This window comes from Penaeus chinensis, chromosome 30 (genome assembly GCF_019202785.1).
Source record: "Penaeus chinensis breed Huanghai No. 1 chromosome 30, ASM1920278v2, whole genome shotgun sequence".
NCBI lineage: Eukaryota > Metazoa > Arthropoda > Malacostraca > Decapoda > Penaeidae > Penaeus > Penaeus chinensis.
In genome coordinates, this window is record NC_061848.1 from 17901702 (window position 1) to 17909201 (window position 7500).

At 40.1% G+C, this 7500-nt stretch overlaps 1 protein-coding gene across 1 annotated transcript in view; it reads right to left on the reverse strand.

The window, feature by feature from the left end:
• Positions 1 to 7156: 7156 nt before the first annotated feature.
• LOC125041336 (uncharacterized serine-rich protein C215.13-like) overlaps positions 7157 to 7500 on the reverse strand; it is a 5845-nt gene continuing 5501 nt past the window's right edge. The window contains exon 2 of the mRNA XM_047636200.1: positions 7157 to 7500. This exon is cut by the window's right edge and continues 2330 nt beyond it. The gene's annotated coding sequence lies outside the window, so the exon portion shown is untranslated.

Consider the following 7500-nt stretch of genomic DNA (forward strand, 5'->3'; position numbering starts at 1 on the left):
TGTCGATTAAGAAATCTACCCCTAATTCCTGCTTACTACCCGGGACTTACCTCCACAATATAGCACATGTCCATCATTTAGCAACTTCTATTATTCGCCTAGTCTCCTAAGTTCACAGAGTTCTACAACATCCTATTTAATGAAAGAGAGTTCCTCAAGGAATTCTAGTAAGTCGGATTCAGTTCTCATTGTCCAAATATTATATGTACAAAGGTTCATCAACATGGGGCAGCCTGTGTTTCACCGGAGATTTTTAGCACCCTCTGCTCCGGAGCGATCCTGAGCACTACGTACTAAGTACTACGCATATGTTCATTTTCAGGGCATGAAACAATATCTGGCAGTGTGGACAAGGAATGGTGGCAGCACTGGGGAGCTTGGTGGCTTTGTCTTTCCTTGCCTGCCTGTGCTGCTCAGCTGAAAGAGTTCTGCTTGCTTTGGAGGATTCCGCACCTCGGTGAACAGTTGCTTGCCAGCCACTTCTGTCCTGAGCTGTCTGCTCCCACGTGGTGGGACTGATGCTGAAAGCCTTCAAAGCAGCCTTTAGAGTGTCTTTAAAGCACATCTGGCCTTCTTGAGGCCGCTTTCCATGCTGCAGTTTGGCAAACAAGAGTTTTTTTGGACGCCGGTGGTCTGGCATGCGGGCTACATGGCCTGCCCAGTGAAGCTGTGACTGCATCAGGATGGTGTGGATGCTAGGCAGGCCAGCTCTTGTCAACACCTCTGTGTCGGGGATTTTGTCCTGCCATTTTATGCCAAAGATCTTTCTGAGGCATGTGGTGTGGAAGTGGTTCAGCTTCCTTGGTAGACCGTGTTTCCATGTTTTGCAAGCCTGGCATTCACCTCATCATCGACGATGACGTTTCTAGACAGAGTGCTACCGAGGTAGGTAAACTTGTTCAGTCGATGCCCATTGATGGTGATGTTTGGCTCGACATACAACTTTCCCAAAGCCGGTTGGTGCATCACTTCTGTTTTCTTAGTACTGATTGCCAGGCCGAAGTTGTTACAGGCATCAGATAATTTGTCAACACTATGCTGCATGGCGGCTTCTGAGGCAGCATTGAGGGCACAGTCATTGGCAAACAGGAAGTCATTGATTGTGTCCATCTAAAGCTTGGTTCTTGCTTGAAGCCTTCTGAGGTTGATCCATCAGTTCTGTACTTGATGCTAATTCTTATGTTCGAGTCCTTGAAAGTATCTGTCAGCATGGCTAAGAATATCAGACTAAACAGGGTGGGAGCAAGCACACAACCCTGCTTCACTCCGTTTGAGACTGGGAAGGGTTTGGAAGTCTGCCTGTCTTGGACTTTTGCCAGCATTCCATCTTGAAGTTGACATATGATAGTGATGAACTTCCTGGGGCACCCAAGATTCTCCAAAGACCCTTGAGTGCTTGAGTGTCGAAGGCCTTAGTCAGATCGACGTAGGCGGAGATGGGTCGGCGTTCTGTTCCTGACATTTCTCTTGAAGCTGTATTGCAGCAAACACCATGTCGATTGTCCCGCGGTCTTTCCGGAAGCCGTACTGTCTTTCAGGGAGAAGGCCTTGCTCCAGGTGTGCAATGAGATGACTGAACAGAACTCTGGCCAGGATTTTGCCTGTGACAACGAGCAAGGAAATTCCACGGTGGTTGTTGCAGACCTGACAATTTCCTTTACATTTGTAGAGATGCATGATAGAAGCATCTTTGAAGTCCTGTGGAACTGATTCATGCTGCCATACAATCTGGAAGAGATGATGGAGTTTCTCTACTAAAGCCTTCTTTGTAGACTTCAACTGGAATGGCGTCAGAGCCAGGAGCTTTGCCAGTGGACAGTTGACGTATTGCTTGCTGAGTCTCCTCTAAAGTGGGAATGGCATCCAGCGTCACATTGATTGGAACCTGAGGCAGCCGGGCAATGGGATCATCATTGACGGTGGATGGGCGGTTCAACACTGTCAAAATGTTCTGCCCGTTTCTCGAGGATTTTCTCCTTGTCTGTGATGAGCATTTGCCCGACTGCACTGAGGAGTGGGGTAGAACCCGAGATGGTGGGGCTGTATACTTCTTCCAGGCCATCATAAAAGTTCTTCATGTCCTTCCTGTCTGCAAAGCCCTGGATCACATCAGCTTTGTTGCTCAGCCAGGAGTCCTGCATCTCGCATAGTTTCCACTGGATGTTGCTGCGAACATTCTTCAGTGCAGCCTTCTTTGCTGTTGACTTTGGGTCGTCAATGTGTGCCTTGTAGGACCGGCGTTTTTCATCAAGCAGCTGCTGGATTTCTGTGCAGTGTTCATCAAACCAGTCCTTGTGTTTCCTGGTGGCGGGTCCCAGACATTCCATAGCTGCGCTGAACACCGTCTCATGGAGTGTGGTTCATGCTGCTTCAACATCATGATCATCCAGCATGGCTAACTTCAAGCAGGGACTCAACAAATGACTGTTTGATGTCGGGGACCTTAAGCTTGCTGACGTTGAGGTGTCTTGCTGGTGGACACAAAGCTTGACTTTGGAGATGATGAGGCGGTGGTCTGTCCATCATTCAGCACCACACATGCCCTTTGTGACTCGTACATCCTGCCTGTCCCTCTTCCTGATGATGACATAGTCAATAAGAAGCCAATGTTTAGATCGTGGGTGCATCCATGATGTCCTATTGCGGGTAGGGAGGTGGAAGATAGTGTTGGTGATCAGAAGGTCATATTCTGCACAGGTCCGGAGGAGAAGTAAACCGTTACTGTTGCTGCTGCCGACCCCATGCTTTCCAATCTTCCCAGGTGGTGCTGTCGCGACCTACTCTCGCATTGAAATCACTGAGAATGTGCTGGGAACAGCGGCGATGACAGTGTTCAGGTCTTCATAAATTTTGTCCTTCACCTCATCTGGGTTGGTCATGGTGGGAGCGTAGGCGCAGATAATAGTGGCAAACTTCTGTCCATGAGACAGGAGGAGTCTCATCGTCATAAGGCGGTCGTTGACTCCTTTCGGTGGGCCAACCAGCTTTCCAATAAGGGATGACTTGACTACAAAACTGACTCCAGCCTCCTGTCTCTCGTCGGATCCACGTCCTGACCAAAAAAAGGTGTACCCTGCGCTTCTTTCACAGAGTTCACCCTCACCGGCAAGCCTGGACTCACTTATGGCAGCAATATCAATGCTATATCTGGCAATTTCGTTTGCAATGAGTGCTGTTCGTCTCTGAGGTCTATCTGATCCTTCCTTGTCAAGAAGCGTACGGACGTTCCAGGTGGCGATGTGGAGAGGTATAAACCCTGATATCTTTGATTTCTTTCTTGATGTCTTGTTATTTTGACTATACACATACATATAACTGTATGTACACAAACATAACTGTGAACACATGACCGCATGCGTGCCTGTATATAAATTTAGACATGCATCTGTATTGCTTCTCTTGCACACACACACACACACACACACACACACACATACAACATACACACGCATGCACGCACGTACACAAGCCCCTGCGTACTTCCGTGCATAGCGTTTATACTTGTGCACAAACGTTTGAACAGTGTCTGCATGAGCGCACATTCCACTTCATTATAATTAGCCCACGCATTATGTGCATAAATTGTAGGGTTCCAGCAGAGGGGATGAGGGAATATTCGAATGGGTAAGGATGGGGTTTGGGGTTAGAGGAAGTTAGAAAGCTGATTTTGTATCTAGCAGTTTTTCGGAGAGGTGTCGCATTCCTTAGCTGTTGCTAAGCCTACCGGCACTCCTTTTAGTTTAAAAGGTCCATGTATGCATGGTCCACTATTGGATTTTATAGACTTGTGAGACGTTTGGATGAATTATTTCTTTTTTTGGAATCTAAGCTCAACATATTCACGAATCTTTCTCTCTTATGTAGCGCTACCACAGATCACTTCTGACTCATACTCTTTAGCACGTATCATCACTGACGTAACCACGACACCTCTCTTTGCCAGATACTCTCTCTCACACACACATACACAAGCACACACACACACACACACACACATATATATATATATAAAACACACACACACATATCTATATATATATATATATACATATATACATACACATAAATGTATTTGTGTATATATATACACATGTACACATACATACATATATATGTATATATACATATACATATAATACACACACACAACATGGCGACGAGTAACAAGCTGAGTACCGCAAGGATCGGTCTTGGCACCGATTGTGTTTACTATTTTCAGAAATGATTTAGGGTCAATCATAAGCCCAGGTAATATGTTTGCAGACGACGCGAAATTGCAAAAAAAAAAAAAAAAAAAAAGGATGATAGACGATGTCTCATGCCAATGCCTCCAAAGTAACATCGAAAACTTATTCATTTGGAGTTGTAAATGGAAAATGGAATTTAACACCAATAAGTGCCATGCAGTCAGGTTTGGAGAAAATAAAAAATCGTCCACTATTCCAATACAAGTTAGGAGACGTAATATTAAACCAAGCAGATAAAGAAAAAGACCTTGGAATAATCATAAACAGGAACATAAATCCAAATAATCATATAAATGATAACTTAAACATGAAGAGGGCATTCGTCTATATGGACAAAGACATGGCAAAGAAGGTCATTGCAGCCATCATGATACCTAGTCTTGAGTATGTTGCAGTGGTATGGAGTCCACACTTAAAAAAGAATAAAGATAAAGTGGAAAAGAGTTCAAAGATCAGCCATAAGATTGGCACTTAATGTAAGAGGTATGAGCTACGAAGAAAGACTACATAAAATAGGTCTTACTACTTTGGAAGAAAGAAGAAAAATAATAAAATTTAACTATGATACAAAGATGACTTAATAATTTAGAACACAAAAAGGACGAGAGGCCACAGCAAAAATCAAAGTAAAAAGGGCAAAGAAAGGTGTCAAGACGTTCAGTTTCTCAAACAGAACTAGTAAAACATGAACAATCTTCCAAATAACGTTGAATGTGCCAAAAATGTGCATTACTTTAAAAAGTTATATGATTATTTAACTATAGCAGATGGGACCATCTGAGCTTAGCTCTTCTCCCATATTGAAACAAGTAGGTAAGAACAATTAGGTAAGAACACACACACACACACACACACACACACACACACACACACATATATATGCAGGCTGTTCAATTTGTAAATGAGAGGTCTGTAGCTCAGAAAGTGAAGTCCGAGGCCAGTGAATGTTGGTTTCCTGTAAGTGTTGCCAGAATTTTTTTTTTTTTCAAAAGTAATGGAAGTGTCTAAGAAGGATACTTTATTTTTTTTTAAACTTCACAGGTAAATTTAATGTTCAGGTATTGTGGATTTAGATATGAAAGAAAAGGATTGATATGAAAAGGGTCACTGAAAAGCTCACTGAAAACACTTACAACCTTGTCACTACTGGCTCAACACCTGGCTTTCCACATGACCTTCCCAAGATACATAAATTCGGTCAACTCCTTCGCCCCATAATATTTGCTCTCGGTACTTTTAGTTATGATATTGTTAAATTCTTAGTACAGATAATCTCCCCAGCTACCACCAATCAGTATACTATAAACAACCCTTGCCTTTACAAAAGAAATTTGATCAACCTCTACACCCCGTTACAGTGTCCAGTTTTGATACAGAATCACTATTTACTAATGTCCCTCAGAAAGAAACAACAGAAATAATAACTGGCAAAACTACTCGGTTAGTTTAGAGGGAGCAACTTAAAGAAAGCTTTAAGGCATCCTGTTCACCATTCAGAATTTACTACGCTGTCACCCAAGTTGACAGCGTAGCAATGGGATCACCACATGACCCTTGTTATGCCAATACTTTCCTCTGTTATCAAGCTTGATAACTGCCCTTCCAAATTCCAACTAATTTCTTACTGTCGATATTTCGACGACACTTTCCTGATTTTCAGTGGCCCTTTTATATCGGTATTTCCTTTCGTATCTAAATTCACAACAACTCGGCATTAAATTCACCTATGAACAAAGCAGTAAACTATGCTTGTTGGACACTTCCATTACCTTTCAAAATGGTGGTTTCTCTGTCAACACATACAGGAAAAGAACATTCACAGACCTCAGACTTAGTCTTTGTTTTGCAATCGGAAACTCGTTAAGCAAAATCTTTCAACAATGCAGTCCTCAAAGTCGGTTCCCAACTTGTTTTTCACAAAAGCAATTCTGATTTTCTACGGCAGAAGAAACAGTGCAACTCTGAATCATATTCCAATGTTGTTTACCCGTTTAACACTACTGATTTCAAAATCTTGACCTCTCATCCGAACAGATTTGACCACGTAATTAATCCGAGCTCAATGGTACAACTAATGCAACCACCCTATATACCATGTAAACAACCATATAGCTGTTAAATGGTTATTACCTTAGATTTGCCCTTTTTCTACAATTTATTTATACCTGATTTATAACTGTTTCTGTATATTTGCACCTGTATTCTTTGTTTAGCGTTTTTCTATACACAATTTGTATATATGTATATACATATACAAATATGTATATGTATATATGTATGCATATATCTGCATATATATATATATATATATATATATATATATATATATATATATATGCATATATATATATATATATATATATATATATATATATATATGTGTGTATACATATATGCATATATATATGTATATATATACATATATATGTATATATGCATATATAGACATAAATATGCAGATATTTGCATATATATATGCACATATACATATATATGAATATATATACATATTTATGCATTTATATATATGATTATATATATATATAAAAAAAATATATATGCATATATATATATCATATATATATATATATGCATGCATATATATATATAGGATCATATAAATATGCATATTCATATATATCTGAATATATTAATATACATATATATATGTAAACACACACGCGCATATATCTATATCTCTCTATGTATATGTAAATATCTATATGTATTTATACATATACATATATACATACATGTATATACAGACATACATATATATGTGTGTGTGTGTGTGTGTATTGATTTATTTACACGTATGTATGTATGTATGTACATTTATGTACGCAAAAGAGCGCGTAAGTTCTGCTTGTTAAATGTCTTAAAATAAGTGATAGAAGATAAAGAAGGTACAAAATGCTTTATTTTTATTACTGACATGACTGTTACAAGAAGTATTATCCATACAAAATGTTATTTTTTATTTTCTTGTTTCATATATACATGTGTCATATGTCTTGCTGTGACCATTAAGTGATATATTTCATTCCGTGTCTGTGTCAGCGAATATGTATCCTATCACCAAGTGTCACAGTGTTATACCATTCAAGCATAGCAGTTACATTTGCATTTCGTGTTTTCCGCAGCGCGTGTAGTTTGTGGCATTATGTCTCGGTCACATTGTCGTAGCTTTTTGGCAATGATGCATGTTGAATATTTGTATTGTTGTATATATCTTTAATACATAACCTGTATT